Raw genomic sequence first — 11,859 nt, forward strand, 5'->3', positions numbered from 1 at the left:
CATATGAACCTTCAACTTTGCCTCTAATTGCATAAATCCACAAAGATCACATTCATCAACTTAGATTAGGGTTCATCATAGAAATCACATGAATTCATCATAATATCATTAAACAAGTACAATTCAATCATAATTGGATGCTATCCACTAGATTGGAGTCACAACCACGCCCTACCCACAATGTAATCACAACCCTAGCTAGAATTGAGTTTTTGAGTTCACAATTGGGGGGAATCTATGGGGGCTCCATGGGTGGAAGAACCCATTGATGAATAATCTTCACATACCTTTAACCACAACCTTAAATTAAGCTTGAATCAATGGTGAATTCATCCTAGAAGCTGCCCTCTTCTCTTCTCTTCTCTTCTCTTCTCTTCTCTTCTTCTTCTACTTCTTCAATTCTAAAGAGATGATTTTTAGAGAGAGTTTTGGGGTTTATTTAAGCTTATATAGGTGGTTAAATAACCTATTAACCGACCTACATTAACCCCTAATTAATAACTAACCCAACCCCTAACTTCTAACTTAAAACGAAAGTTGAAAAACTGGCAGCATCTACGTTTGGCCATCCATGGACTGTAGATTGATCTACTGTCCGTGGTTTGGTCTCGTGATTTGGGGACTGACAGTGCTTCACTATTTTGGACATAACGTTTTACTTCGAGATCGGAATCAGGCAAACTCGATGGCGTGGACTGGTCTAAAAGGCGTAGATGGGAGTCGTAGGTCATGCTGTTTTTGACAGCTTTTGGGCAGTGTTGGGGTCCTTCTCAAGGACCCCTTGGGTGGTCCTTGGGGGGTCGTACCCGAACGTTTAACCCCTAAACATGATGTTCTAAGTATAGGAGTCACTTCTACAAGTTTTCACCCTCATACAACACTCCAAACTTCAACAACAAGACACTATAACACACTAGATCAAATGACTAGTTTCCGGACGTTATAGTTGTTTCTTGACATTTGACCTCTAAAATACTCAACCTAACTTTAAAAGCCATTTTATATCATTTAAACCTTACCTTGGCTCAAAACAACCTCTTTAGGCTCTAGTTTCACGTACTAGATTCCATCAAATAATAGTTAGGTCTACCTAGGTTCTACAGGGTGTTAGGATGCAGAGTACAAAAGCATTTTATAGCGATGGTGACCCGATTGAAGTGCAATGATAAGGTGAGAACTATGCATCAGAACTTGGTAAGCATATCACACATTATATCGTTGATGACACATTATGTCATACAAATGTTAGGCAGTAGAGATATCTAAGTATGGTTCTTCTCAAGTTTGAAGCAATATGCGGATTGGAGAAAACTGGGCAAAGAACTTGGCATTCCCTATTAATGAAATAGATAATATACATGAATTTGTAGGAATTTTTTTTATGAAATATGTAGTTTTTCAACTACTTATTTGGGCTTCTCTAGGAACAAAACACAAGGCTATTGAGATATGGAACAGTGTGATGAATAGACATGAAAAAAAAGAGTTGATGTATGACTCATGTTGGATGACAATGCTATAAGCTATTGTAAAACACTTTTAAGATGTATGACTCATGTTGGATGACACTGTTATAAACTGTTGTAAAACACTTTTAAGATTATATAATTATATTTACTTCTCACAAATATATATATATCAGGTAAAAATGATCTTTTGCTATCTTCGTTATGGAGAGCACATGAAAATGTGCCTTCAGTTTAGATACTTTCCCTCAATACTATAAATATAGCACACAAGTTGAATGAAATGGGAAAGGAAAAAACGAACAGAACCAAGAGATACATCTAATAAAGTGGGACTATGTCACTTTGAACAAGAAAATAGTAGGTTTATGAATAAATAGAATAAGTGTAACAAATTGTAGCTTACTCATGAAGTGGTTATAAACATATATTGTGAAATAAGAGGCCCTTTGGAGAAAGATGATTACAAAAGTGTGGGGTAAAAAAATTTAATGGTGCATAAATAATTTAATGTACGATTTGTTTCAAGTGATGGAAGAAAAATAGTATTCTGGCACCACTAAAAGATCACCTACTTTTATTTCGAGTTCTTCTAAAGTAAAGTTCTTTGTGATTTAAAGATGTTTGATATATCATATACTTGCCAATTAGTACTTTGGATCCTTGCTCACTAATAATTATATTCTGACTGAGGTAAGGGGATCAAATAACAATCAAGGTCTAAAACATAACAACAAGCAGGCTAAACTATGAGAAGGGTTGATTTCGAATTCTCATAATTTTCAAGTCCTTCAGGTACAATTTCACATATTTTTTCCAGGCTCTTTAAATTTTGGCTCCTTTTTCTTAAAAAAAGAATTATAATGTTCTATTTTGTGTACTGTTAATGGTAAGTGGCGGATTATGATGTTGCATTTTGTATTTAGAGTTGTTCTTGGATATAGTATTGGGATGCAAAACTTGAAAACACTTCAACTCTAGATTTAACTTTAATAAGTGATGTTGATTTCGTTTGTTATTTTTGTAGTAACTTCTATCATATTTATATTATAAGAGGATGATATAAAATAGAATGACTATTAATGGCTGAGAGCGATTAGATAATCTTCACATATATTAATTTACCTAATGGTTAGATTTAATTATGAGCTCAAATAAAGATCATTCAATATAACTAACTCTATTTTGAAATTTCCCATAGCATGTGGCAGACCATCTTGATTTTCGTTTCCTTAATGAAGTATTATGTGTCATTACTTGACACACATAATATCCAATGATTAAGTTTTCACATTTTTGTGATTGTACATATGAAATAGGCTTTACTTTAAAATTTTGTTATTCAGCTTTTGATTTATTGAATCGAAAATCTCAACTCAAGATTAGTAAACTAGATGAAAGGGCAGAAATGCAGTTATAATATGTTTTTATCTGGAAAGAGATACTCAAATTTTTAATGTTAAGAGGTAAGGCTATTGAAAAATTGGGTTTGACAGATCATATACTCTGTCTCTCCGTGTCATCATCTTTAATTTACTTGAGGTTTATTATCATTTTATTAGATCCAAAAGCTATAATGCCCAAGTACAAGAATTTAGATAGCATCAATTGCTGAGATCAGTGAAATAAACTGCATACTAAAATATATGATCATACTTTAACAGGCCAAGAAAAAAGTAATCTATCCATAATATCTGAAGGTAGCTTCCTCTTAAGGGTAGCCAAAGAGGAAAACAATGTGATTAAGACAACACATGTAATTTTATTTTTCTCACTCTTTTTATCGACCTATTGGTTAATACAGATAGAATTTCAGAGATAAATTCTCCTTCACGCTTACAGATTATATTACGTATCAATAGAAAGATGAACTTGTGTACCTAAATATATACCACACCCTTGCAAATTTATCTGGAATAGAGTTTTTGACTCAGTTTGCTAAGAGAGGACTTAAGCAAATGTGTACCTTTAATTTATAAGGTGTTTTTCGCTTAGTTAACATGTATGAAAAGACAAGTAGATAAAATTGAAAGTTCAATCCTAAAAGAACCACTTTAACAGTTTAACTTTCTCCTGTCTAAATATTCTATTTTTATACATATTCTTTTTTACAATCTTGGTATAAATATTCAATTTGTGCAAATATTGAAGTTGATACACTTAATATGAACTTGTGCTGGTGTGTGCGCTTTTCAATAATTGCAGGAACAACAAATAGAAATATTTGGGCAAAGAAAAATAAATGTACAAAGAGTTGATGTCCCTATGGCATATCGGATAGTTCATAAGTTATAACATCGCTAAAGTAGATAGTTCGGAAGTTATGACACTTTTTTGAGCATTTTCCTTTTTTTCCTCCCTCCTCGATATTTTGGGGTGCAAGTTGTTTGTGTTGACTCAACATTTTAATGTCTTCTATTTTATCGACAATTTGGTATTGTATAATGTATATAATCTTCATATAGACTGAACATACTTTATTTAATTCTATAACGTACTAGATCGTCCTTACTAATACATACTCATAACTTGAACAAATCAATTCCTTGTAATTAATGATTTACATAATGTTCAGTGACAATTATTACTCCCTCCGTCCACAATTGTTTGGCAGGTATACTAAAAATAGATGTCCAAGATTAATTGTCAATTTAAACAATCAAGAAATAATTAGTCACTTTTTTCCAATTCTGCCCTTAATGATTGTGTAGTTCAATTGAAAAGTTATGTGGACTTTTGGTATTCTTGATATAGTAGGGTTATATTAGTCAAATTACACCTTGTATTAAATTTTCCTTGAGGGATGTACATGATCTTACCCTGACAAACAATTGTGGATGGAGGGAGTATCTATGAAGAACACATTAATTGTGTTGGGCCCGTGCTTAACGGGCTATGCCCCTCTAGTGTATATATATATATATATATTATTTATTATTACTATTAAAAATGAAAGCTCCAAAGTAAAAAGTTGAATTACCATTTTACCCTTACACTAAATAAAAATTTAAAATTTAATCTTAATATCTTAATAAATAATAACATTTTAATTGTATAAACGTAGCATTAAAAGTCCAACAACTCCCATTTTAATATATAAGTAGTAATTGTTAAACCAAGGGAATAATATTAGATGCACTGAAACCGAGTAAGTAATAGATGGTTCATTTGCCAGTAATTATTATAGTAGCATATTTCTTAATAGTAAGTAAAATACAACCTTTTCTCATTCCAACATTTATGAGTCTGAAGCTTCTACTGTTACTAGATATGGGATCCCGTGCCAGCACGGGGCCTAATATATGTTACTGTTTCTGTTTTAATTTATGTGGTACCTACAAGGAGAGAAAATTCATTGTGGTTGAGAAATTTATAAGAAGGCTGATTAGTGTTTCAAAGGGTAAGAAAAATTATTTGGAGAAAAAATCATGCTATTTATGGAATTCGTATCAAATTAGGAGGAGAACAAGCAAAAATTTATTTTGTGATTTGAAAAGAGAGAAAATTAGATATTATTTCTTTCAACCTCATTATTCTTCTAATTTCTTTCTTCTTTTATTTTGTCTTGATTTTTTGTATCCTTAATTAAAGTTTTTTTTTCTTATTTATCTTTAATTAAAGTTTATATATATTTTCTTAAAAAAGAATTAAAAAAGATGATCATATTTAGTTCCTTTCCTCATCAATGCTATTAATCTCATAATTAGTGTTATTTATATTATTTTCTTAATTACTTTTTTTCTTTCATTAATTATTTATTTGAAGAAATTAGTTATTATAACTTTATAAGGATTACACATGTATTTTTACATAATTGATTTGTTATTTTTAAAATTTTTGGATCATTCTTCATCTTAAAGTTTCTATCTTATATGTAATAATAAAGCTAAAATAGAAAATGTGGGGTGACACCTTCTTAGCAATAGATACTTATTTATTCTTATCAATGTTTCTGACATTTTTTGTTATTTTCTCCTTAAAATAATTGTTGCCTCGATTTTTAGTTTTAGTTTTATTTTTTTTAGCATTTTCTGATTTTAAAAGACTGAAAAATTTATATAGAAAATTTACAAAATATAAAAAATGATTTATTTAACTCCTATCATCATCAATATTATTATTAATTTGTTTTACTTCTTTTCTTAATCTTCATTTCATCATTAATGTAATTTATATCATTTTCTTAGATATATATATTTGTGACATTTCTTAGAAGTTAGGATTACTATTTATTTAATTTTTAAAATTTTTGAATTCTTTTGTCATAATAAATACAACATGTTTTATTATAATTACATTTAATATATTAATCAATATGTTGTACGAATGAAAAGAAAATTATCATTTCACAAAAACAAAGGTTAAAATATAATTTATTATGATTAAGAAAAGATAAAATTATTATTCCAATATCCATAACCATATATAATACATTAAAAATTAATTGAAAAGCTGTAAATGGATAAGGAATCACCATTTAAGGAATCATTATTTTTAAATTTTTGGATCATTTCTTCTTCTAAAAGTTTCTATCCATACGTAACAATAAAGTTAAAATAGAAAATGTAGTGACACCATTCTTACTAATAGATAGTTATTTATTTTTATCAATTTTTTTTGACAATTTTGGTTATATTTTTCTTTAAAATAATTATTGCCTCGATTTTTTTTTAACATTTATTTTTAATTTTAAAAGATTGGAAATTTTATGTTAAAAATTTTAATAATAGAAAAAATAATTTATTTAACTTTTATCATCATCAATACTACTAATTTTTTTGACGTTTTTTCTTAATCTTCATCTCATCATTAATGTTATTTATATAATTTTCTTAAATCACTTATTTTTTCTTTTTTAACTCTTTTATATATATAAAGTTGGATATGTAAATGATGATGTGACATTTGTTAGAAGCTAAGATTACTATTTATCTAATTTCTCCAATTTTTGAGTTCTTTTGTCATACTAAATACAATATGTTTTATTATAATTACATTCAATATAGTAAACAATATGTTCTAGGAATTAAAACAAAATTATCATTTCAGAAAAATAAATGTTAAATTATAATTTCATAATGATTAAGGAAAGATAAAAATATTATTTCAATATTCCATAACCACATTCAATACATTAGAAATTAATTGGATATAACTGTAAATGGAAAATGAATCACCATTTAAGGAAAATAAATGTTTGCAATACCATAATAATTAAGGAGAGAGTAAGATATTATTTTAATAACCTAATTCGGAACTTTTAATCTACTACTCAATTAAAAATAAAATGCATTTAATAACATTAAAAAGTTATTAGTTTAATATTTTTTCTCATTGTACTAATTCAATTCAATCAAACTTAATTTTAAAGATAAAATAACAGGTTCATTTTAATTGTTATCAATATATTTCAAAAAATTATCGTGAAAAGGTTTTTCTCGCACCTTATTTTAATTTTCATATACTATTATTATTTTTTCTGTCATTTTTCAATGAATTTTTATTTCGATTTAAAATTTAATGTTTATTCTTAAAACTCTGATAGTACAAATTAAGGTGGAGTAGAATATAATAAATGATGATTCTTCTACTAAATAAGAAGATATAACGAAATTGAAAGGGTGAAGGTTTTTTTTTTAAATGGATAGGAAATTCTATTAAGGTATCATTACGTCATTATTCAATATATTTTTAATATAAATTTCATTTGTTGATGCATTTGTTTAGTACTCCCTCTGTCCCTAATTACTTGTTCACTTTTCCTTTTATAGTTGTCTCTATTTACTTGTCCATTTTGACAAATGAAGAAAGAATATTGTTTTACCTATTATACCCTCAATTAAATGACTAATTACTTTGAAAATTGCAAAACTTTTCATCTACTTTATAATTAATAGGGGTAAAGTGATAAACTCACTATGTCAGTAATTGATTTCTTAATAAATGTGTCAATTTAAAAGTGGACAAGTAATTAGGGACAAAGGGAGTATTACAGTGTTATTTGACATTATGAGATATTTCTTAGACATTTAAGGAGAATGGTAGACCGAAATATATATTATATATTAAAGGATGAACTTCATGCAATGGAAGAATCTGTTATTAGCAAATATATTTTAACTTATTTGATAAAAAATATATTCTTCCTCATTTAATAGATGTAAAATTTGTGAAGCTTTATTTTTTTCACAATCTTCATATTATTAAAACAAATAATAATATTACGATTAAATAACAGAGTAAATATAAAATTAATCAAAAATATTTAATTTAAATGATCGCGCAAAGTGCGGCCAAGTTCTCTAATTTAAAACAAAAAAGTAAAATTTAAATGGGTCTACTATAGAATTCCTAGAAATCCAACTTCAAAAATTATGTTAAAAATGGAAAATAAAAAGTGAAATAAATTTAATTGAGAGTTATCCTTCGTCTGTCCCATTTTATGTGAGACTTTTTATTTCTCGAGAATCAAATAGTTTAAGTTTGACCATAAATTTGCGTATGATATCTTCAAAAAAAATTTAAAATTTGGAGAAATTAGATAAATAGTAATCTTAGCTTCTAAGAAATGTAACATCATCATTTACATATCCAACTTTTATATATATATAAAAGAGTTAAAAAAGAAAAATAAGTGATTTAAGAAAATTATATAAATAACATTAATGATGAGATGAAGATTAAGAAAAAACGTCAAATAAATTAGTAGTATTGATGATGATAAAAGTTAAATAAATTATTTTTTCTATTATTTAAATTTTAACAAAAAATTTCCAATCTTTTAAAATTAAAAATAAATGTTAAAAATAAAAATAAAAATGGAGGCAATAATTATTTTATTAAAGAAAAATATGTGTAGAAAAAGTAGAAGTAGATGAAGTTACTTTAGTTCATCTTTTTGGTGGGCCTCAATGTACAATTTCTATAGCTTTTAGTCCAACTCTTTAGTGCAATGTTGGTCCTCCAAACTCTTATTTCTAAATAAGAGTAAAGTAATATGGATGATTGGTTCATCTACCAATAATTATTATAACATATTTTTTAATACATAGTAATTTAGATTACAATCCTTTCACAACATTTCTTATTTTGAAGTTTCTGTCCATTACACAATTTATTCATTCATAATCATTAATCCTTTTGACACCTTAGTGTCAAATCACATAATCTTTCTCCAATCTTTCTTCTTTTGTTGGGAAAAATATTTTCTTCTGCAATTTTTATTTATTTTTTTCCAATTTTGTTTTTTTTTTACTTTCCATGTGTGAACCTCAAAATATTTTTGGATGTTCTTTTGAAATTTGATTAATGATTTGAAATTTTGCAGATGGAATAAGATTGTTTGCAATCTAAAGGTATTGATATTTTCCTTCCGTCAAAGACATGTCGCTAGAGGTTTTTCTTCTCTACTCAAATGTATATCTGCTATGTTTTTAATTTTTTAGCAAGAAACTAAAATAGTAGTATAAGAAATACACGATCTACCACTCACAATTAGTTTCAAGGGATATTTGAATTTATGTTCCCTATTTTGTCGTTACAAATAACAATAGAATATACATCTTTTTTATGATTTTAAAGGAAGATATAAATGTTAGGATGCAAATCGTTAAAAAATGAATGTAATTGAAAAGGATACAAATATATGTTAGGTAGGGGCACAAAACACAAAAACTTCTTCCTACTTTTAAGTTATTGTTGATCAATTGGTATAATACCGGCTTCACTGTATTTGTAGTTGAATCACATTTCCATGTTTGTCATGATTTAAATACTACAATCATTTTTTTGTTTTTTAAAAAAATTGATAACAGTTTCTTGTGTCATTATAATGAATCACACATAGAGTAGTTCAAGAATCACTAAAAATTCTTTGAAAAATAAAAGAACTCAGTATGTACTTTGGTTTTAGAGTATGATTGTAAGGAAATATTCACAAAACATTCTACTCTCTTCCTTTGTTCTATCAAAAACTGTAAATGGTAAATAGTTTTATTTTTAAAATTTGGAATGCACGTGCGTTGCACGTGTCCAGAACTAGTATATATATAATTCTAACTAGCTACCAAACAATTTTATAAAGTTTATTTCAATTTCTTATGTCTGGTGCAGTAGGTTGCAATAGCACACACATATTCTTAGTAAAAGTAGTCATAATTTATTTGTGGACCATGTAGTTTATTACACCTCTGAGGATTTAAATTTAGCCATTTTGTTAGGCCTCTTGATAAGGTAAAAAGGCGATTTGATCATCTTGAAGGAAATGACAAATTGTCGTAGTTCCAGGCTTAACATTAAGCACTACAAAAGGCAATCCTTTGGGATTCCAAAGAGATGTATCTTTGTGACATATCGATACTGCTTTAACTTTTGTTCCATCAACACCAATCATCGATACCATAAATGTCTTCGTACTTCCTCCACCATGACAAAAATGTACTGCATACGCGTAGTTAAGTTTGTGGCATACCATGTTAACCCCCTCACCTATTTGTTCAACTTCTTCAATAGTGTATTTTTGCAACAACATTTGATTTTCCCCTTGTACTTCCGTTGCAATTACCTTAACATTGTTTGTTCCAAGCATGAATATCCCAAAATCTACCATAGACTCCAAAGAAGTTGCACAATTTTGCTTTTGTCCTTTCTTCGTTGGCGCTTCACAAAATTTAATTGTTTCCTTGATTGTTTGAGCGTCCTTTGAACTATTTATTGAGAAATGCTTTAGGATTTCTGGAATTTTTTTCGATGAGAAGGGAATCGATTCAACAAATTGTCTAGGCCAAATGGGTGCTTCGTTTTTATTTTTTAGAGAGGGAAAATTGATGATGTTTCCTTTTTCCAAGTCGTTTTCTAAGAAGAAAGGTTTGTAAAGGAAATTATTATCTTGAAAATCACTATTAATACTTTCTTCAATTACTTGTCGAAGATGTGTATTTGGGGTTTCCCTTTTTAGGTTATGAATCTCTTCATCAGTAGCAGCACTAAAAACCCAAATTCCATGTTGGTGCAAACCATAATATACTTTCTCCTTTGTGTCACCAACGTCATTCTCTGTGGCAACACAATAACAATTATTTCATACATAAAATAGTACGATTAATTTTCTATTTAAATGGACTGACCTTCAATTTTTATCCTTCAGATGAATAAGTGTTTAATTAATGCCCCTCGCAACTGAATTTATATATAGTGGGTCATAAGGGCTTTTAAGAAATTGAAAAGCCATGTGAAAAATTATGATACAATAATATGAATTTATACATCATAAAAAATTATTCATAACAAGTAAAAATTAAAAACCAACACCAAATAGAGGAAAAAGTGCAAGTGATCACCCTAATGATTTTTCTCCAAATAATTGAATAATGGAGGAAAAAGTGCTAGTTACCCTAATGATTTTTCTCCAAATGGTTGAATAATGACCAAATTAAGTTGGCTTCAAAAATAGTTTAAGAAAAAGAGTAATTTGATGGGTAACAAAATGGACAATCATCTAGCCAAAGTTCATCTGGCTGAAATAATTATTTTTTCAGATCCAATCGATATGGTATTATTTCTCTCAGAATAAGAGCTTGTTTGGCATTGGGGTTAGGAGATCAAATTGTCTAATCGTTTGGCTGGGAACAAGATTAGTTATCCTGAGATAACTTATCCCACCATGTATATGGGATAACTTATCCCATCACTATGATATAAATGGTGGAATAAGTTATCCCAAATATGGCAACCAAACAAGATAAAAAAAAATCATCCCATCACTATTTCCTTATTCCATCACTATTATTTTTAATCTCTCACACCAAACGACCCCTAAGTTCTAGAGACATTAAATGTCACTAATTGGAAATATCATTCACCGGTCAATGACTATTACTTCCTTCGTCTTAATTAAATTATTTATTGTGATTCTTGTTTACATGCTTCTTAAAAATATTAACAGGATGCATATTATTTGTTTAACTAACTATAGTAAACATTTCTCTTATTTTTTTCTGTGCTAGAATCTTTTTCTCTGTCATAGATTTATTTTTTTCAAATTCATTTCGCATCAAATTAGAAATAAATTTCTAGATTTCAATTAAATTTTAATTGAAATTTCACAAGACTAATTACTCAATGACCGTTAAATTAACTCCCTCAAACAATATCTATCGACTCAAACTAAGACTAACCTGCTTGGGAAAGAAAATCTCTGATCACTTTGGGCATATAGTGTTGGGCAATTTTATTTTCCAATAAATCTCCGGAGATATAGCTGCATCACTACTTGCTACAAAAGCTAACTACATATGTACAACAACAAACAATTTTGTTAACTTTCAGAATTAAATGATAACTAGAAAAAGATGAAAATAATTAAATTGTGAACGATAAAAAAGCAATATATATA

General features: G+C 28.1%; 1 pseudogene across 1 annotated transcript in view; it reads right to left on the reverse strand.

The window, feature by feature from the left end:
• Window positions 1-9,442: 9,442 nt before the first annotated feature.
• The window catches only part of LOC125846891 (BURP domain-containing protein 5-like), a 2,523-nt pseudogene continuing 106 nt past the window's right edge, over window positions 9,443-11,859 (reverse strand). The window contains exons 2-3 of the transcript XR_007444421.1: window positions 11,642-11,752; window positions 9,443-10,520 (exon numbers count right to left, since the gene is read on the reverse strand). The product of XR_007444421.1 is annotated as a BURP domain-containing protein 5-like (transcript). The remainder of the gene's footprint in view (window positions 10,521-11,641; window positions 11,753-11,859) is intronic.

The sequence above is a fragment of the Solanum stenotomum genome, chromosome 12 (assembly GCF_019186545.1).
Source record: "Solanum stenotomum isolate F172 chromosome 12, ASM1918654v1, whole genome shotgun sequence".
NCBI classification, from domain to species: Eukaryota; Viridiplantae; Streptophyta; class Magnoliopsida; order Solanales; family Solanaceae; genus Solanum; species Solanum stenotomum.